Consider the following 22,804-nt stretch of genomic DNA (forward strand, 5'->3'; position numbering starts at 1 on the left):
GAGTGGTCAATCCAGACTTGTCTCAGTTAAAGATAGGAACCAGGCCATAATTATTGATAAGGAAAGAGTAAAAGAAAGATGGGTGAAACACTTTGAGAATGTGGTAAATCAAGATACAGCTGCAGGAAAAGATATAGAGGAAAATGCAAAAGTTTGTGATACCTTGGATGTGAAGCAAGATTTGTTTTGTGAGGAAGAATTAGTGACAGTACTAAAAGGGTTAAATAATAATAAGACTCCGGGTGCTGATAGTGTGGTAAATGAGTTTCTTAAATATGGTGGCTCGAAGGTTAGAAATAAGTTATTGGAGATTATAAATATAATTTTTGAAAAAGGGGAAGTACATAACGATTTTAGGAAAACCTTAATTAAACCACTGTATAAGAAAGGTGATAAGAGTTAGTGTTTTAATTATTGAGGCATTAATCTGGTCTCTCTAGGTAGCAAATTACTTAGTAATGTGATGCTTTTTAGACTGAGAGATGCACCAGACAAAGTTTTAAGAGAAGGACAGTGCAGTTTTAGAAAAGGTAGAGGATGCGTTGACTAAATCTCCACTCTTAGGTTAATAATTGCGAAGTACCTTAGTTGTCAAGCGCCTTTGGTCCCCAGTTTTATAGACTATGAGTAAGTGTACGATTTTGTTGACCGAAGAGCTTTAGCAAAGGTATTATCCTTACATGGTATACCAGACAAATATATTAAAGTGATTAGTGATATGTACAAGAACAATACTGCTGTGGTTAAGGTAGGACATGATGTTAGCAGCTGATTTTGTATTACATCAGGAGTTAAGCAAGGTTGTGTTCTATCCCCCTTTATATGGATCATTATAATGGACTTTGTCTTTAGGAGCGCAGAAAAGGCAATGGGAGACCATGGAATCAAATATGGAGGAAAAACTTTCCTGGACTTAGATTATGCTGATGATTTAAGCATCCTAGGTGAAAGTGTGAGCAAAATGAATGAAGTTTTAGATGTTTTGCATGTTCAGGGTGCTAGAATAGGTTTGAAAATTAACACTAAGAAGACTAAGTCACTAAGGCTAAGAAAAAGTGAAGATAAAAGGTGATGTTGGGTAACAAAAAGATTGACCAGGTGGGCAGCTTCACTTACCATGGAAAGTGAAGATGTTCAAAGTAAAATAGCCAATGCTCAGGGTGTTTTTTTCAGAGTTAAAAAAAAGTTTGGAAGAATAGGAAGATAAGTCTGCAAACTAAGATTAGAATATTGGAAGGTACATTGATGACAGTGGTCAAATATGGCTCTGAAGCATGGGCACTCCAAAAAGCAGATGAAGATTTACTAGATGTTTTCCAGAGAAATTGCCTATGGATTGTTCTTGGTACCCGGCTAACTGATCATATTTCAAACAGTAGGCTGTACAAAAAGTGTGTGGTTCAATCCCTCTTTCTAGGGCTATAATGAAAGAAAGGCTGAGATGGTTAAGGCATGTTATGTGGATTAAGGATGTGGATGAAGCAGGTTGTCTTCGTCTGGGGTAGGAGGACGCCATTTAAAGGAAATGGGAGCTTCTTGGGAGGTTGTAAAGAAGGAAGCTTTGAATAGACTGGGATGGAGGAGGAGTGTGCGTAGCTGTGTTGGCCTTAGGTGGCTTGGTGCTGTAGTGAGTTTTTAGTAGTAGTAGTATTAGTAATGAAACTTTCAAGGATGAGTCTACAACAAAATTATGTCCCAGGAAGGTTGGGTAAAGGTACCAATGATTTGACAGTTTTGTAAAAAAAAAAAAATTCTACTCCAGAAGGCTTAATTTAAAGACTTGGTTTGAAAAGGTTTTCAGTATGTATAAAAAAAATATTTACGAAACTGACTGTTTGATTAGAAGTTTGAAGTTTTTGAGAAAAGGGTACAAAACTCCAATTTTCTTAAATTGGAGTATTTTCACCTACAAATTTGACAGAACAAAAAAGTTACCTGTTTTCAACATAAGTCAGAACCTAAATCAACACATGTTGAAATACTTGGGGAATACCCATGGGCAGTTCCTGGTAGATTTGACATGCCTGTTCTTTTTACTATTCAGATAGTGGAAGCAAAATACTGGAAAAATTGCCTTAGGCACAAGGATAAAATTGGATAACCATATGGAGTGTAATTGTGTGACCTATGTCTCTATAATACCCACTTTCTCTCAGCTTTAATGGTCCAGTAAAGATTTCTTTGTTGTTCACAATTAAAGTGTTGTCAACGTTTGGCTATTTCAAAGTTAGTCTACCAGTTTAATCCACTTTAAAAAAAAAAATGACTATCCTTTGTCTGGAAAGTCCAGAATTCTGGAAATATGCAGGTCCTACTTAAGATTATTAGAAATTTGTGACTCTGATGAGTTTAACATGTTTCATTAGCATTTTGGGTGGGCTAGGAATTCTAGGCTAATTAGGTTAGGGAGGAGTACAGAGAGAATATTTTGTATTTTACAGTTTGGGATCCATTTGAAAGAAAACATGTATAAAATTTACTAAGAGTAATTCAAATTTAATCAGTGATAAATTAATTAGGGTGTTATGATCAACCAAGTCAAATGCTTAAAAATTTGAATATAGCATGATTGTTGAGAAAATACCCATATATTCAACAACCATGTTTTTGTCAGAGGACTGTTGAATTTTGACACCGATTGTTTCTCACTGCTTTTATGTGTTCAGTGAAGTTTTAACAGAGTCACCTATATTTTGACAGGGCCTGTTGCTGTCTATCAAAAATTTTGACAAGGCTACTACAAGATATTAAATAAAAAAAACTAGTTTTTTTAACTGAAAGTAAGGAGCGACATTAAAACTTAAAACGAACAGAAATTACTCCGTATATGAAATGGGTTGTCCCCTCCGCAGTCCCACGCTCTTTACGCTAAAGTTTGACTCTTTGCCACAATTCTACTTTTTGAAACAATTAAAAACTTTAGCGTAAAGAGCGTGGGACTGCGGAGGGGACAACCCATTTCATATACGGAGTAATTTCTGTTCGTTTTAAGTTTTAATGTCGCTCCTTACTTTCAGTTAAAAAAACTAGTTTTTTTTATTTAATTTCTGAACGTTTTTGAATTAATGCATGTTTGATTTTGGCTCTCCGCACATAAATTATTGAAATGAAATTAGTATATTAATTTTTTTTGGCTAAATGGCTTTCTCTTAGTTTTGATCAGACGATTTTGAGAAATAAGGGGTGGGGAAGGAGGCCTAGCTGCCCTCCAATTTTTCGGTTACTTAAAAAGGCTACTAGAACTTTTAATATTCAACGAACGTTTTTATTAGTAAAAAATATACGTAACTTAAGAATTAACTTACGTAACAAACTTTTATATTCTTATATTTTTATTATGTGTACGAGGGGGTTTGTACCCTCGTTAATACCTTGCTCTTTACACTAAATCGTAAGTTTTGTCCCAATTCTTTAAGAATCACCCCTGAATCAAAAAGGCCGTAGAATAAATAGTTGAAATCACTAAAAATATTTTAGCATCAAGAGCGAGGTATCTATCTCCTCCTAAATACCTCGCTCTTTATGCTAAAGTATTTTTAGAACCCCTCATATGCGTAATAATCTCTGTTCGTTTTAAATTTCAATGCTATTCCTTACTTTCATTTGAAAAAACGTTTTCATGTTTATTTTTTCATTGTTTTTTTTTATAGTAATGCTAGAAAATCCTGCGCCCTTTTCATTGAATTTTTCTTCCCCCGTGACATATTCCTCAAAGGAAAGATCCTCCCACAAAGCCCTCTCCCATCAACCCCACCCCACAAACCAAAAAATCCCCATGAAAACGTCTGTACACTTCCCAATAACCATTACTATATGTAAACACTGGTCAAAGTTTGTAACTTTCAGCCCCTCCCTCAGGGATTGTGGGGGAGTAAGTCATTCCCAAAGACATAGTTATTATGGTTTTCGACTATGTTGAACAAAATGGCTATCTTAAAATTTTAATCTGTTGACTTTTGGAAAAAAATGAGCATGGGAGGGGGCCTATTTGCCCTCCAATTTTTTGGTCACTTAAAAAGGGCACTAGAACTTTTCATTTCCGTTAGAATGAGCCCTCTCGCGACATCCTAGGACCACTTGGTCGATAAGATGACCCCTGGGAAAAAAAAACAAAAAACAAACAAATAAATAAACACGCACCCGTGATTTGTCTTCTGGCAAAAAATACAAAATTCCACATTTTTTAGATAGGAGCTTGAAATTTTTGCTATAGAGTTCTCTGATATACCGAATGCGATAGTGTGATTTTCGTTAAGATTCTGTGACTTTTAATGGATGTTTCCCCCTTTTTTCCAAAACAGGGCAAATTTTCTCAGGCTCGTAACTTTTGATGACAAAGACTAAATTAATTGAAACTTAATATTTAGAATCAGCGTAAAAATTCGAATCTTTTGATGTATCTTTTAGCATCAAAATTCCGTTTTTAGAGTTTCGTTTACTATTGAGCCGGGTCGCCCCTTACTACAGTTCCTTACCATGAAGTGTTTGAAAAGAAAATAATTCGGTATTTCGGGGCTTCTGACATTATTACTCCTTTGCGGAAGTTAGGGTCAAAATTGAAAAAGGATTATATTTTTTCTCTGGGCCCCTTCCACCTCTTAGTTCGTTTATTTTCCCGTTAGTTCTCACCTGTTTTCGCTTTATAGTTGTGTTATCTCTTAGCAGTTCTTTCGTTAGTTGAGTTATGGTTGTGGTATACATGTTTTATCGCTCGTATAGTTGTGTTATTTTCGAATTATACTCCATAATAGAGAGGCTCCGAACACCCAGTATTGTATATTAAGCTCTTAATTTGATATTTTTTTCTAACGTGACCAGATTCGTCCTGCGCCCTTTTCATTGAATTTTTTCCCCCATGGCATATTTCTCCAAGGAAAGATCCTCCCACATAGCCCCCTCCCTCAACCCTACCCCCAAAACCAAAAAAATCCCCCTGAAAACGTCTGTACACTTTCCAATAACCATTATTATATGTAAACACTGGTTGAAGTTTGTAACTTGCAACCCCTCCCCCAGGGGCTGTGGGGGAGCAAGTCATCCCCAAAAACATAGTTATTATGATTTTCGACTATGCTAAACAAAATGGCTATCTCAAAAATTTTGATCCGTTGACTTTGGGAAAAAAATGAGCGTGGGAGGGGGCCTAGATGCCCTCCAATTTTTTTGGTCACTTAAAAAGGGCACTAGAACTTTTCATTTCCGTTAGAATGAGCCCTCTTGCGACATTCTAGGACCACTTGGTCGATACGGTGACCCCTGGGGAAAAAAAAAACAAAAAAACAAAAAAAAAACAAACAAATAAACATGCACCCATGATTTGTCTTCGGGCAAAAAATGCAAAATTCCACATTTTTGTAGATAGGAGCTTGAAACTTCTACAGTAGGGTTCTCCGATACGCTGAATCTGATGGTGTCATTTTCGTTAAGATCCTACGACTTTTAGGGGGTGTTTCCCCCTATTTTCCTAAATAAGGCAAATTTTCTCAGGCTCGTAACTTCTGACGGCTAAGACTAAACTTGATGAAACTTATATATTTAAAATCAGCATTAAAATACGATTCTTTTGATGTAGCTATTGATATCAAAATTCAATTTTTTAGAGTTTTGGTTACTATTGAGCCGGATCGCTCCTTACTACAGTTCGTTACCACGAACTGTTTGATTCTCAAAAGAAATGAATCTTATAATAGAAGCTAATATCTACATTTGAATTCACCTGAAGGAACATTTTTAGTTGGTCTGGTTAGACATACAAGAATTTTCAACACTTGAAACAGAGTTTTGTCAATAATATCAACTGCCATTTTAACTTAATTTTATCAAGAAAAGGCTTATCAATGATTTGAATCAAAAGCTTATCAATTTTATCAAGATAATTTTATCAGTGTGGCTACATTTTAGAGAAGATCAGATGTATCTTGATACATTGGAGCTAATCCCAACTTTTTTTTGCCAAAAAAGATAACCAAGTGATGACAGTTCAAACATTACACAGCTAAAACATTGTCAGGAGCTCATTTTGTGTTGAAATCAGGAAACTGATTGAATTGAATATTCTTTTCTTATCTGGGTGTCTTGGATATAGTATCCACATTTTGCATTGTCAAAATATAACAAAGGCTTCGAGAGATGGTGTTCCAAGTCACAACTAAGCAGAAGTATTCTGTTTTGAAGGGAAATTTTGACAGTGGTTCCAAAATTGCGCTGTCAAATCGTTTGTTCCTTTGCCCTATTTTAAAATACCTACCTCCAATCCTCCCTCTAGAGAGCAGTGACCTTTCCTGACCTTTAAAAATTTTTTATTATGAAAATGAAATCTTGCAAAACAGATCTTCTGCTTAAATAAAGTACAAGAAAACTGTTCCCAGCTTCAAAACTTTGCTCAATCCTAATTTATGAGATTTCAAAGATCTACAAATACATTTCCTAAATTTTGAAAAAAAATTGATATGGCTCAGAATTCTACTCAAATAACAGGAATTGCATTTTGAGAACTAAAGGCAGAGAGAAACAAACTGATAAATAAAAATTAAGGTAAAAAGTTGTTTTGTCAAAATTTTAATAGACCTAGGACCTGTCAAGTAGGCCAATTTCTAAGACTTATAAATCAGAAAAGGGTTGACATGGAAGCTAGGCAATAACTTCCCAGAGTATGTTTTGGCCCTTTATTCATTTCTAACAGTTTCATTTCCCTATCATAACCTTTTCCTGAGATAGCAAAAAGTAGCTATCTAGAATTTTACCAAAGATATCATCTTTGTTGGCCTTTAAAGGGCTCAAAATTGAATTTGTGCTGAAAGCAATTATTATATTCAGAAATAGCTTAAAAAAGGCCTTAAGTTGTATGTTCATTTTATAGCTCAGGAATTTGGACTGCTCAATATTTACCAAGCACTATAAACAGTTTGAATAGGGATAAATATTTTTACTAGATGGTGAAAAAATAGTCAAAAATATAATGGATATTTTGAATATTCATGCTGATGACAATCACTGTAGGCTACATGTGATCAAAATATTCAGTATATCTTTTTCAATTTTTTTTGGTTCAATAAAAGGATTTATTCCTATCCAAACTGTCTACTTATCATCATCAAAGGGCAGGGTGGTCTTCAAAATTACTTATCAAGCACTGTTTTATACGTCCCGTTTTTCATAAGTTTTTAATTGAATGTCTTTATTGTCAGGATGAATTGTTTTATTTTTTTATCTGCAAAACTATCATTTTAGGCAAAATTTTAAATTTCATAGTAAATTAAAAAGGTCAAAAAACATTTGATATATATATTATATATATATATATATATATATATATATATATATATATATATATATATATATATATATATATATATATATATATATATATATATATATATATATATATATATAAAATCGCATAATCACAAATAAATAAAATCACAGCAAAATATTGACATTATTTTTGATGGGTTTCAAGCTGTTTTTAAAAATTCCTGCAAACTGGTTTCCAAAATAAAATTTTACTATCAAGACTAATGAAAACAATGGGTATGACTAATCAGCTACAAATGAATTTTTTCTCAAGAGACAGTTTTTTTTTTACCTTAAATTGCAGCTAGAAGCAATCTAAGGATTTCTCCTTGTAGAGCTCTAGAATGATGACTTCAGTTGTATACATAGTTCTTAGTGACCAGGTGCTGTTCTATGATCAATAGCACCCAATCAACTTCACACTCTCTAGAGGACCACTCAACATCCAGCCTTTGTTTGAAAACATCAACAGATTCAGCAGTAACTGCTTAATTAGATAGTTTGTTCTAACTGCTGAAAATTTGGTGGTAAATTTATAACAGTTCAATAACTGATTTACCAATAAAGTGAATATACTATTTGATGCCTTTTTTATATTCTTTATGAATATAACAATTGGTTCTACCATAAATTCAAACCTAAACTAACCTTATAATAAATAATTCTAGCACTGAGAAAATGTAGCATTATTTTTTCAATGACAACCAAGAGAAGATGGTGCTGAGAAAACATAGTATTATTTTGTGGAAAACAATCAATAGCTCATACTTTCATTGAAAATTTGTTGTTTTTAAGAGCTCAAGAAGTGCTTAAATTTATTTTTGTGGTAGAAGTGACTATTATATTCATAAAGAACATAAAAAAGGGCATCAATTGGTATGTTCACTTTATTGGTAAGTCAGTTATATGAACTATCATTATTTCTTGAAAATTTGTCATTTTTAAGAGCTCAAAAAGTGCTTAAATTTGAATTTATGGTAGAAGCAATAATTATAGGCTATTTGTAAAGAACCTTTGGTAAATATATGCCTGTTCATATTATTGACTTCCAATAAAGTGAACATGCCATTCAATACATTTTTTTTATGCTCTTTACAAATAAAATAATCACTTCTATTGCAAAATTCATATTTAAGCACTTTTTGAGCTCTAAAAATGATGAATTTTCAATTAAAGTATGAGTTATTGGCCATTTTCCAACAAAATAATCCTATATTTTCTCAGTGCTGTTTTTGGTCAATGTTGGTAATACCTGAACAATTGTTTTGGGTCATGAAACTATTGTTGATAGATACATTTTGACTTTTTGAACATCTTTTCTCTCTTGCAAAACTACTGTAAACTCACTGTTATAAAGTTATTCTGGCCCAAATATGCTTGTATTTACACATATAGAATTGCAATCATTTCCATTTTTGTTGATCAGATATTTTAAATCACAAATCTGTAATAGTTTAGAAACAAATTTGGGCTATAAATTTGCACATTAGGGGGGTGGGGATAAAGCACAGCATATATTAAATATGTAAACTAACCATTGCTGTATTTAATATATGCTAAGCTTTACCCCCCCCCCCTAATGTGCAAATATATAATAACTCCATAAGGGTGAGTTTGTGGTAGTTTTTCAAGAGAGAAAACATGTTCAAAAAATCAAAATGCATCTATTAACAATAGTTTCATGACCCAAAACAATTGTTCAGGTAATAACAACATTGTCCTGTTTTTTTGGTCATTTTTGACAAAATAATCCTACATTTTCTCATTGCCAAAATTATTTATAATAACATTGGTTTAGGTTAGGTCAAAAAGTACTTAAATTTGAATTTACAATAGAAGCAATTAGTATATTCATAAAAGAGCATAAAAAAGGCATCACATGGTCAGCTATGTTCACTTTATTGGTAAGTCAATAATATGGAGTCATGTATTTACTGAAAATGTATGGTGAAAAGAATAGAGTATAGACTCTATACATTGTAAACTTCTTAGCAAGTTTCAGTTGATGATCTCTAGATCTTTGGTTGGTACCAACAGAAGTGAGTAATAATGCTGGGTGTATTAGCCCTCATTGACTTGCGGATTAAAATGGCATCCCCTCTACTTCTCCTGTAAACAAAAGTAGGGAGCTTTGATAGTCTTACAGGGTAGGAAAGCTCCTGTATTCCAGATATCACTTTGGTGGCATGTCTGCACATCTTCAAGAACTTTTAGGCTAGCCAATGTCTTTTTGTTATGCCTACCCAATGTTAAGCTACAGCCTAAACTCGTCCTTAAAAGCAGTAGAAAGCTCCGTTTGAACTGATCAATGACTCTTAAAGATAATAAAGTGCACATACCTCTGAGCTAGGCTCCTTTGGAGTTGGGTTTTAAATTTCAATAGTTCTCTTTCTTCCCAATAAAGAGCAGAACTCTTTCATACAGGACGAGCAGCGTTTTCACTTTGAGGATTTTCCGTCAAAAATGAATTTCTGGGTTTTCGACGGATGAGAATTTGATCTGTCGGATATCTGGATATTCAAAGATTTTACGTAATAACTAAATTCACAAAATTTTCAACACGTGCTTCCAATCATTCTAGAAAAATTTTGTAAATCTTGTAGTACAGGGAGGAAGAAGCTGACTAAATATCCTTTTCGGTCGAGTATTTTTTAGCTCTGTATGCAATTTATAGTGCCTTACACATAGTTTACTCTCCTTTTCCCTTCCTTGACTAATTGTCAAAATTAGATGTGTCTGGCCCCCTTCTGGAAGGGGGCCAGCCCTGGGAGGATGTACATCCCCCTGATGATGATGAAACCAGTCATGATGATAGCACAGTCACGATGTTAGCTGTTGAAATTGTTTAACCGTGTACTAGTAGTCAATCAGACTCCAATGATGATTTTCAGCTAGGCTAGTTGAAAGCCAAAAGAGAAAGAAAATCTCCAATACCCATCCTGAAATTACCCCTAAGGCAGAAGAACTGAGAACAAAACCTGAAATAAGCTACAAGATCCCCTCTACCGAAACCTCTTGTGCATCTCACCCCAACTAACAAATCAGAGATGTTCACAACTAAAGAAATTTTAAAGATCAGGATGCACTTTTACAAAATATTGAAATGCACCTGTTTTGCAAATATTATAAGAGATGGAGTCCTAGTTGTTTCGTTACTGGATGGTTAAGACACCAAAAAAGCTGTAGAAATTAGCGTAGCTGCATCAATAACATATGTGTCACAGCTAGTTTAAAATCAACAATACAAACAGGAAAACAACACAAAATTTTGATTTACAATGTCTCCCCTGAAATCCCACTATTAGATCTCAAAGAAGGTCTAATGAACTCCAAAGGTGAATAAATACCAGTGCTAGAGGCCTTCCAACTGGGTAGGCCAAATGAAGCTGGACTTGTACTGAGCAAAGTGTCTTTTTTTTATATTGCCTCTCTCAACAATGGTAAAAAAATTTCCTCTTTGGCCAGCCAAAACCATATAGATCATACCAAGAAAAGCCTACACAGTGCACCAAATGCATGAAGTTAGGTCATGTCTCTAAAAACTGCAAGTCCACCAAGACCCAATGTAATATTTGTCTTGAAGCACACTCACACCAATCCTGCAGTTCTAAGCCTAAGTGTGCCAATTGTAAAAGAGATCACTACTCATTTGACCAAAGAGTATATCCCAAATATTTTGAAAGACATCAAGTTTTGAAAATTGCCAGGAAAGAAAATTTAGTGAGAGTGAGAATTCACTCTCACTTCATTCTTTTTGTCAGTCTTGGTTGAACTTTGTTGAAGTAAGGATGCTAGGGCTGTTTTTAAAAAAAAGTTCTTAAAAAACATTATTTAGTTTTAATTCTCACAATTTAATGTAAGTTTATTTATATATACACATTTTCTCTCTTGTGCTCATATTGTGCTGAAGACAGCCCTTTGCCATAGGGCCAAAATATTCACAGAACTGATTTCCACTGTCTTGAAAAGATTTTCCCTATTGTTTCTACTTTGTATTTGTTTGTTATGGAAAGGCAGTGTGGTTTTCATTGCTATTTTAAATGTCAGAGCACACTCCACATTCTCAATTTTTTTTTAAGTTTAATGAACTTCCCGCTTGTTTGCTGATTTTACTGACTAGATCTACTTCTAATTGCAAAATGTATATATTCATTGTGGATTTGTCTCTTGCAATGGGGATCAGTTTCAATGGAAGTTCAACTTTGACCGGATTTATTTCTTTTTAGCTAATACAGCTTTTTTTCCTCCTGTGTCCTTGTAACTGTCAGAGTACACTCCACACTCTTAAGTAGCCTATTTTATCTAGATAAGAAGTATAGCTGCCATGTCTTCAAACATAGTTGCCACTGAGTCTGATACTAATGATGGGGAAGATGCAGCTAGTGCGATGGAAATAGATATCAAAGAAGGTAGGAGAAGAAGAAGAGAATCAACGTCAGCTAAGAAAAAGTATGCCCAATCAAGGTCCAAGTTTCAGTCTAGTTGGCTGAGAATGAATGAGTTTTCAACTTGGCTTGTAAGAGATAAAGCCAGTAACAAAAAGGGATTTTGTACGTACTGTAAAAAAAGGAAATATATTTTTTGAACTTTTCATCTCAGTGCTCTTAGCCTTACAAGAAGTTGCAATGCAAGCAGTGGTTGTAGTAGGAAATGTTAAAGCAACAGTAATATTAGCAGAAGTGTTCACATATTGCCTTTTGGTGAAATGATCTTCCCCTTTAAGCATTCTCTAAAAGTTTCTACTTCATACCCAAATCAGTTCTTGAAATACATTATTTTGATAATTTGCATGCACATAGCATCTTTTGATTTAGTTGGAATTTCTCCTAAATATTGTTAACAAAAGTAGTTTGCTAGTAGTAGTGGTGGTAGGTGTAGTAGCAATGGTAGCATGCAAAAATTGCCTTTTTGATCATATTCCTTAACATTTCATAAATTTTCCAAATTAATATGCTCTTTTATTCCTGTGTTACACCCTTTTGACAATCCTTATACACATAACATGCTTTGATTTAGTTCAACACCAAACATATCCAATCAAAATTTTGAGATAGTCATTTTTTTTTCAACATAGTTGAAAGGTCTGAGAATTATATCTTTGAAAAGGACAGCCCCTCCCCCTCCGAAGTCCTCAAGACAAGGGTTGTGAATTTTGACACATATATAGTTTTTAATAGAAGGTATTGTTGTAAAAACATCAAAAAGGGCTCATTCGATTGGAAATTGAGAGAACTAAAACTCCTTTTATTAGTCAAAAGAGATCAAAGGGCAAACATACCTCCAAACCCATCATTCCCCCAAATACTACCAATCAGAACTGAGATAGCCATTTTGTTTAATGTAGTTGAAAGCTCAGGAAATTATGTCTCAGAGGATGAAAAATCCCTCCCAGCCCTCAGGGCAACCTTTTTAAATTATGCCTTGGGGGTATATAAGGTTTTTACAGAAATCTTGGTCATATAAACTTCAGAGGGAGCTTATTCAATTAGTAATTAGAGGCTCTAGTGTCCTTTTTAAGAGTCAAAGCAATTGGAGGGCAATACCCCCCCCCCACACACACACACTTGTCATATCTTATAAATAAAGGCTATCAGCACAGCAAAGGAAGTAAAAAATTATATATATTGAAGCAATTAGTGAGGCCTCACTAGTTTTAAACACTCCCATAGACTCTACTCTTTTCTTCCCTAATGATTTAAGATCACCAAGAAGTTTAACGACAATTCTGTAGTGACCCAAGTTTAATTAATTTTCTTCAATATGTAGGTGCTTGTCACATAATACAGAATGTTTTCTAAGAGATACAGGTGTTTGTTACATAATAGAGAGTGTTTTTCTTTGATTGTTTAATAACCTACTAGGGTTAGGAAAAAACCTTCAGGGCCTGCTAGTGGGGGAGTTTGAGGACATTGAGCCCTAGCGTGTAATTCCACAGGGCCCCAACAAGCCTTTCCACTGGGGCCTAATCTAACCTCCCCTTCAAGCAGACAATTCCAACAGGGGGCCCTGGCAGTCAATTCCAATGAGAGCCCTAGCAACCAGTTCTAACGGGGGCCCTAGTATTCAATGCCAACGGGGCTCCTAGCAACAACTTGCAACAGGGCCTTAGCATCCAATTCCATCAGGGCCCTAGCAATCTTTTTCACCGGGGGGCCCATAACCCAGCCTAGTAACCATTTCTATCTGGGGAGTTTTCAAGCCTGGGACCCTAGCAACCATTTCCAACAGGGGTCCTAGCAATCTATTTATACATGGGGCCATAGCAACCAATGCCAACGGGGCACCGGCAGTCGAATCCAATGGGGGCCCTAGCAGCCAATTCCAACAAGGCCCTAGCATCCAATTCCATTCCTAGCATCCAATTCCACAGACGTTTTTCTTCAAGATGTTTTTTAAGACGTTTCAAGACATTTTTTCAAGACATGTCCAGGCATTTATTAGGACACATTCTCAAGACGTTTCTCTTCAACATATCTTTGGTTTTATGTAATAGGGGAATGTTTATTTATGTTAAAGATGACACAGTTTCGCATGGGGTGTTACGTAATATCGATGCACAAGTGGGTGCTACGTAATACTTCAAACAAATTTTTCTTCAGGATTTTCAGTTTTCTTTTAAGGCATTTTTTTCTTTCAATGAGTTTTCCTTTCTTAGGGAATCTTTACAGTATAAATATTCTTGTCCCCATTAGGAATCGAACGAGGTTTCCACCCAAAGGAGCTGTGCGACAGACAGCAAGACCAAGAACCAATTAATGTTAATTTAATCTTGGGAATGCAATCTACATGATAACCTATTCTGTGCACGGAGAATTCCCTGTCCGCTTTCTAGAACAATTAAATGGATCGCGTGTCTCCAACCCTTTCCATATAAGAACGCACATGCAATAAGAAAATATGTCCACATCTCAGTACGTTTTCTCGATAGTGAATGATACATCCAACAAAGAAAAAAGATAGCTTTTTTGCATTTGGTTATTTCTGAGATTATTAATGAAAATGTCACGTTTTTTGAGCCAAGACAATGCATACTCATATATGGCTAACCAACCCTACTGAGCGATTTCAGGGGCGGAGTTTTGTTACTAGGGGTTAATTTAAATCATATTGAAAGCTATTTCTGGGGGGTCTTAATGAAAATTGCTTCATTTCTTTTGCTCTTTTAGATGCACCTGCATGCTAATTTCTATCAATTTAAATCTTTGGCATTAGGAAAATCACTTTTTGAATTAACCGTGAACATTGCGCTTTATGCAGCAGAAGCCTCATTACATACAATAGCCCCCTATAGCATCACTCTAATACATATTATCAGTTCTATGACATTCTTATTTTAAGTAATGAGACTTTTGCTGCACAAAGCGTAATACTTACGCCTCATTCAAAAATGTGACTCCGCTAATATCAAGATTTAAATTAATAGAATTTAGCATGCAGGTGCGTCGAATAGAGCAGTAGAAACAAGCCATTTTCATTAAGACCTCCCAGAAATGTTTTTTAATATGGCTTAAAGTTACCTCAAATAACAACCCTTCATCCCTGGAATTAGTTGCTAGGGTGGATAAGCTGGATATTGTCACGTTGGTGTGAATATGCATAGTCTTGGCTCAAAGAAACCTGACATTTTCGTCAAAACCTCTCAGAAATAAATGAATGCAAAAAAGGATCTCTTTTTCTTTTTTTGCGGGTTTCATTTACTGGTAAAAAAAAAATCTATTGTGAAGTTGACATTTTTCTTGTTATTATTATTAATGTAAGTAATGATGCTTCTCCTGCATAAAGCGTAAAATTTACGGCTTATTCAAAACTTGATTTTGCTAATACCAAGATTTAAATTGATACAATTCAACAGGCAAATGAATACAATATATCAAAAATCTGTTGCATTGGGATACTAACATTCAGGTCATAAAAAGGACACATCAGCAATGTCTTAGCAATGGCTAATTATATTAAGTTGAAACTTCTAAGACTTGATGAGAGGGATGTTCTCACTGACCAAAAAGCAATGTGTTCATATTATTACCAGTAATGTCAATACTATTTCTGTGACTACTATTACAACTATGCCTAAGGGTATAAAGGTGAAATTTTCAAAAAGAATTTAGGGGGACGGTAAACTGAATCACAACACGCCGTCTGTATAAAGGTTGTCAAAAGGATGTAACAGCAATATCTTAGGAAAAATTTGGTTTGTGAAGTTGAAACTAACAGGACTTGTTGTGAAGGATATTGAACAAACCGTAAGAAAATATCTGAATACTAATGCTACTGCTTCTACTAATACTGCCGTTACTATTGTTACTACTTCTATTACTACGAGTACCACTAAAACTTAGTCTTATTCAATTAATTCTACTGCTAATGGTACTAATACTGCTGTTAAAGCTAAGGATACTGAGGTGAAAAATTTTGAATTTATAGAAACTAAATGGAACTAATTCAAAACACGCTAAGCCCACACAGGTTGTCAAATGCTTCAGGAGCCGATGATGGTATTAAGCTGAAACTTTCAGTATTTGTGGAAGGGCATGTTAAAGAAACCATAGGTGTTATGCGCATACTGGTACTAATGCTGCTACAACTATTGCTACTGTAGAGGCTATGGATGTTAAGGTTATATTTTTAAGAAATATTTAGGTGGATGTAGACTTCCAAAAAGGTGACAAAGCAATATCTAAAGAACAACTTATATTATTAGGTTGGACCTTTAAGGGTAAATTGTTGGGAGATTTCGAACTAGTCAGAGGGCACTATGTGTTTGCTTTTATTATTACCACTGCTGTTACTGTATCTAATGACGCTAAAAGGCTCAAGGTGAAACTTCTAGGAATAGCTTAGGAGAAGTTTCAATTGAACAAAAAAATTGAATGCATGCAGGTTTTCAAAAGGGCACGTAAAACGGATTGTGTTTATGGTTGCCATTACGACATATCGAGAACAGCCGGGAGTAGTAAGTTGAAACTTTCGGGAATAACCCTATTACTACTTTAAATAAATGCTTCTTTGAAGTTAAGTAAATAAGAAGAGTGTAAATGTATCCAGCTTGTCAAAAAGCATAAACAGAATGTTTTGGGAGTGATATTAAGTTTATTTTCAGGTTAGTTTTTTCAGGATTAAAATTTATTGAAAAAGTTTATCCAACGTACAAATAGCACCCCAAACTACGAATTTTTATGGAAAAAAACATAATTTTTCCATGAAAAAGTTTCTGTCACATTGTCCAAGCCTAAAACTACCATAAACCACTATCAATAGCTAAATGAAACTCAAAACGAACATGAATTATAATAAATAGCAGGAATCAAACCCAAAACGAGCAGGAATTAACACAAGTAAAGCTGATAACCTCCATGCCTTCAAAAGACCAGAATATAATTTGCGCTTTGCTTAAAACAAAACACTTTTTAAATGTTTTCACTTTTTTACTTTTATAAATAAAAAGTTTTCGCAACTTTAAGGAATAAATATCAGTATATGTTAATTAAACTGACAATCTACAGTCATTTGTTTTTTTGTTTTTTTGTTGTTTTTTTTTAGTAAAGTGCAAATTATGTTCTGGTCTTGAGAAGGCATGGTGTTATCAGCCCTACTCATGCTAATGTTTCTCATTTTGAATTTGACTGGGTTACTTATTGTAGTTTCTGTTCGTTTTTAATCTTAATTTCGTCTTACATCGTAGCTTTCCTCACATTTAGGATAAACCGTGATATGGTATTAAAAACAAACAGACATTAAATAAAAAAGGACTTTTTTAATATAAAGGTAAAGATTGACATTAGGACATAAAATGAAGAAAAATCAACAACTAAATACATAAACTAACAGTTCTTTGCGACACGTGCAATTGAATCGGCCAATCAAACAGTTCGTGGTAACGAACTGTAGTAAGGAGCGACCCGGCTCAATAGTAACTGAAGCTCTAAATTACGGAATTTTGATGCCAATAGTTAAATCGTAGCTACAATCATTCTACATATTATAAATAAGTCCCATTTAATCTGTCACCCGCCACTTTTTTTCACTGAGCGTAAGCTAATTGTCTCTTAATACAGATAACTACAGAGAAATTTACCCAGTAGGTTCATCCTCAAAAATATTTATATACTGCAGTGTCGGTGCGTATATAAGCCCCTCTCATTTTCAATTCTAACTTCTAATCAATACTGCAACAGGGAAATAGCCAGAATTTTATAAATACTGGGGAGAGGGATCCACGAAGTTGTGGGACTATTTGAAATTTGCCTCAAAATTTTTTACTGCAAAGGGGCAGCCGAATAGTTTTAGCACGGATTTCCATTGGGTTTCACAATAGTATGTGGTTTTAGATATTAATGCCCTATGGAGTGTCAAAACTTTTCCTTCTTGGTAAGGAAAAATATTCCCTAGAATTTTTCTTCGTTTATACTCTTTTTTGGGCTATAAAGATATAAAAATGTCCTTCAAAATTTGATGTAGAACCTTTTTTTTCTTCTAATAACTGGTGGAATAACCCTATCCAAGAAAATACCAAACGTGCCTTAAGAAATATTTGTCGTAAAATTTTTAGATAGTTTTTAGAAAATTGAAGGACATCAAAAAAATTGTATTTGTATAATAAGAAGAATATAAAGTAATGCTTGTAGTTATTATTGCTGTAAATATTTTACCACGATATATAGTGCAAATTATACAAGTTCAATGTATTTTGCAATTCCTTTCAACTATTTCAACTTTTACTGAAATATGTCTATACCTATTTATTCAGTGCATTCCATGTTACAATTTCTCAATAATTTCAATTACTTAATAATTTCTGCTCGTTTTAGTTTTGATGTTGCTCCTTACTTTCCGTTGAAAAATGTTTTTTTTTTTTAATTTAGTTTCGAATCGTTTATAAATAATACCGGGAAATCCGGCTCTCTCTCTGTGAAAAATTCCGGTGCTTGCGTAATATTAGCCGCTCACACAAGTTTATTCAATAAGGTGTCTTTAGGTGTCTGGATATCTTCACAGATTTTTTACACAATGAACACAATAGCATGGTCTTTCCATTGACAGTGCTAGGAAAGACAACAAAGAGTGGACTTTTTTGTATTTTGTTCTTTCATCCTATTAGAAATGAGCAATTCTGACTAACAAGATGGGCTGCAATAAACAGTATGTCATCGTGCGGGATAAGGGCGAATTATGCTCTATACTTCTAACGATAGCTTGCTGTCTACTGTCAAACAAATGTGGAATTCAAACTAGCAAGAAATTTGGGTTAGGATTTTCAACTTGAAAAAGTGTATACAGTAAAACAATTAGCAAATAGCTTATTAGAATTGAGGAAATAAGCTATATCTTGCATCTTTTTTGTTAAAGCTCTCCACTTTTGCAGCCAGATAAATTGAATAGATAGCAGTAAATGCTTCTAAGTTAATAGTTACTAATCAACATCAATTGTTTGAGCACTATGACTCTAGTTCGTGGAATAAGGGGACAATAGAGCAGGACTGGCGTTCCGTATACAGTCTCACTTCGCCTGAAACTGTGTATTTTGAAAATTTTGATAATATTAACATAATGATTTATTGGCTCAATATTCCCACAATGATATTATCTGCAGGAAGATTCATGTTTCCAAACATTTTGAAAAAGATGCATAGTTTTATTTTTTCTGCCAATAACAAATGTAGTTGTTAAGCACATTTTCAGTGTTTTGCACGACTTTTTGAAGTTGAAAATGTGACCTTTTATATGAGAAAACAACCACAAGATCAATGCAAACCCATTAAGTGCACATGTACCCAAATGCTATTCCTCATGTCTCTAAGCATCTTCAATATTTATATTCGATGCGTACTTCAACCGTTCTAACTCAAGATGCTGCAGTTGTTTGATTCCGCATGTAACCAGCCTAATTGGCATGACAGCCTATCCTAAGCCAGGATGGAAAAGGAGGCTTGGGTAATAGGCTTGCTACCTGTCCCTGTATAAGGACCCAACAACGAAAATGTGATAATAGCATCGGATGCATCACTTCTTAAATAACATTAAACCCCAGCAAGCTACGGGACACGATTATAACCACAAAAATTGGCTTCTGGAATATGACAACTATGAGCCAGTTATCAAAGACCGATCAAACTCACAGAAAAATGAAAAAGAACAACAAACACATACTAGCCCTAAGTGAAGCTCTGCGAAACGGTTTGGTTTAAGACAACCTAAAAGATGAACATGTGCTCGCAAATGAACCCCTGTAAATGTCAGGATAATCTTAGCTCGAATCCCTACTGAGTACACCAAGTTTTGTGTTTGTGTGTTTTGAACCAGCAAATGAGGATGTGAATGACAGTTTCTATGGAATATTACAGGCTGTCACTAAAGACATCCCCAAGCTTGGTATGCTGTGTGTTCTCGATGACTTAAATAAAAAAGGGAAATAATCGGCAATGAACTTTTAGGACCTGAACATTTAGGACCGTATAAACTTTGAAATATAAATTAAAATAGCACGTTCCTAGCAGACTATGCATTAAGTAATTACCTTGTCATTTCTGGAACTTTTTTGGCCACAAAACTGTGTTGACGACTATGCTTTAAGTAATGACCTTGTCATTTTTGGAACTTTTTTGGCCACAAAACTGTGTACAAATACACATGGACGTCACCAGAGAGTTCAACTCGGAATCAGATAGACCGTTGTTTTATCTTCTGAATTTGGCGCCCGAGCCTTTCACATTTACGTGGATATAAAGGAGCTGACGCACTGTCTGATTGAACGTTTAATGGTATGACTTCATTAGATCCAGATAAAATTTATGAAAGCTGGGACGTCCGCTTCAAGACACTATTACACAGGTCGAGGAACACTAACCGAGAAAATATAGCTCATATGCCCTTTATACAGCTTGATATCACTATACACCCAGTAAGCTCTGCTTTGATTACGCATGGAGCAAAACAGCTAAAAACGCAGGAGTTCTGGGCATAGATGACATCAGAATAGAAATTCTGAAATATTCAGTAATAGGACGCCTCTTTGTGCTGCGTTCCCTTTTAAACAAAATATTGAATATTTGGAAAGGTCTCCGTGAATGAACTTAGTGAAAATTGGTGAAAAGCTCCAAAAAGGGAGACGCAATGTTGGGCAATCATTGGAGAGGTATAAAACCTATGCCAGTGGCAAACAAACTATTGGCTTCTATTATTTTGCATCAGTTGTGATATGCACTATATTTAAATCTGCAAGAAGAGTGGGATTGTTTTAACGCCGGTAGATCGCGCTCTGATTTGATATTTCGCCTGAGAATGTTTGTCGAGAAATAGAGAAAAAGTGGAACAAGAAGGTATGTCTACTATTTATTGCCTTGAAAAAGGCATGTAAATAAAGTAACCGATAATGCTTGTGATGAGTTTTCAAGTATTATGGAGAGCAGAAAAACTGATGAACAAACACAGAACTGGGTTTTAGGGTGAGAGAGAGGTGTCACTTTTCCGGGGCGCAAAAATTTTAGGGGTGCGAAATTTCAAATAAATAATCTAACTCCTATAATCATTTTGCAATTCTTGAAATATTATTTTTATTAAAATAAAGTAGAGAGCGTTCCTATAGATGTGTTAGAATTGGTTGCCCAATGTGGAAATCAAGATGCCTATAAAATATCAATAGCGATTGCAGTCTTGGTTGCTGGTAATGAGAGGTCATTTACCTTCGATCTTAGATCCTCCAGAGCCAGGAATGGTATGTGTGACAACTCACCAGGCACTACGAAGCTGAGAGGCAGCCCTGACCTTTCCCCATTGTGGTTGAAGCGACATCACTCATTCTGCCAGATCCTGTTCACACTGCCGTCGCAAGTTGCGTTTTGGAAGCCTCTGTTGCGCTTCCCATCAGGGTACCAGTCATAAAATGTACATGGGAGTCGATTCTCTGGCATAAGAAGGGCGTATCCAAGAGATACATCTATCTCCTGCGTTTCAGATGCTCAGTAACTAATGGTTGATTGGTTTACTGGTAAGCTCTTATATTGGTAACCTTTTCCTGCCATGATATGTTTAGTATTTTTCTAAGGCACAGGCTTCAAAATGCAAGGACATTTTTCTCCAGTTTGGATATTTAGTTTCCAGCATTCGCTTGCATAGAGGAGAATGGGAATCCCATTGCAATTCAAGTGGTGGAGCTTCAAGCGCATAGAGTATTTCCTACTGTGCCTGATTGGTTTCAACTTTTTAAAATCCTTTGTAGCTTGTCTAATCCTCCTCTTCATTTTATTAATAATCAATCCAACTCCCGAGGTAATTAAATTCCTTGTCCAGTTCGATTGCTCTATCTTTGCATTTCAGTGTACTTTTTTAGTCAAATAGACTAAAGCGCATTTGGAGAGGCAGGAAATATCTTCTACGAATAAATAAATATCTCTTGAGTAGCAATTAGCTCCCCGTATTTCTCTACGCTAGTGAGTGCTGTAATACAAATCAGCCGCTTGAAAAGAAAATCTTTGTATTTGAAATTGTGCCCATGCAGGTAATTTAAATTTAAACTGGCAACAGACAGTCAGTAACTCTAAAATCCAAGGATGGGAGGGGGAATCCACCGAGGAAAGAAGTTAAAACTCTTGTCTTTGTTTTTTATATATATAGAAGAAAACGTAACTACCTTTTATTCTTTTGCACAGGGGAGGGGGCTAGAATATAAAACAAATTCAAAACCTGAACAATGCTGATGAGTTTTTTCGGAGCAAAAGACTGTCACAACGTAAAAGAATTTTTATAGCTTTCAAACTGCTTGGTAATGAGACGAACAGCAAAAAAATGTCAATACAGCCTCTTTATGGACAGGAGCGCACATGATTTTCGCAGGCTCTTTTTCTGCCTTGTCCCTTGAAGCGGTCAAAGAGAATAATCAAAAATATTTTCACTGCAGTGTCAATTAAACTTCATTTGTGGTAATCTGCAATGTCATTTATACTTCATTCGTGGTAATTTGTGCAATTTTGTCTATTTACTGTCTTATAAAATGGTCAGTACTTACTTATAATACTTTCTTATAAAAAAGTCAGTAATTTTTTTAAGGCTGGTAAATCCAAAAGTTAGAAACGAACAAAAATGAACAAATTGTAGCATGTTCTACTTTTCTGGATACAGTGCCAAAAACGTAAACAAAAAGTGACAAATAGATTTTAATGTGGTTTAGAACACAAGAAAATAAATTGTACTGCTTCCGATTTTCCCAATCAGTTTCTCAGTAAATAGATAGTCTGTTATTAGTGATTAAGAAAGAATGAGAACGCTGAAAGTGGCAAAAAATACTTTTAAAATTTTCTATTAAGGACTGTCTGTTTTTTGAATTTTATGGTAAATCTGGGGTGTTACCTTCCTTAGTCATTTTTCACCTTTTTGGCCCTATTTTTGCTCAAAACCCACCACTTCTGGAAAACAAACTTTAGTGAGTTTTTTGTGAATATAAGGACGATTTAGGTATGTCACCGGATACAAATCTACCCCATTTCGGTAGAAAGGATGCGGCACAATTGTCGCTTTT

At 34.9% G+C, this 22,804-nt stretch overlaps 1 protein-coding gene across 2 annotated transcripts in view; it reads right to left on the bottom strand.

Annotated features, from left to right (window-relative positions):
• Positions 1 to 9,734, bottom strand: part of LOC136032801 (DNA methyltransferase 1-associated protein 1-like) — a 37,494-nt gene extending 27,760 nt beyond the window's left edge. The window contains exon 1 of one of the 2 annotated variants that reach the window (XM_065713186.1): positions 9,633 to 9,734. The gene's annotated coding sequence lies outside the window, so the exon portion shown is untranslated. The remainder of the gene's footprint in view (positions 1 to 9,632) is intronic. The other variant, XM_065713187.1, reaches the window with a different exon arrangement.
• Between the last annotated feature and the right edge of the window lie 13,070 nt (positions 9,735 to 22,804).

Source organism: Artemia franciscana, chromosome 11 (assembly GCF_032884065.1).
Source record: "Artemia franciscana chromosome 11, ASM3288406v1, whole genome shotgun sequence".
Taxonomy (NCBI): Eukaryota; Metazoa; Arthropoda; class Branchiopoda; order Anostraca; family Artemiidae; genus Artemia; species Artemia franciscana.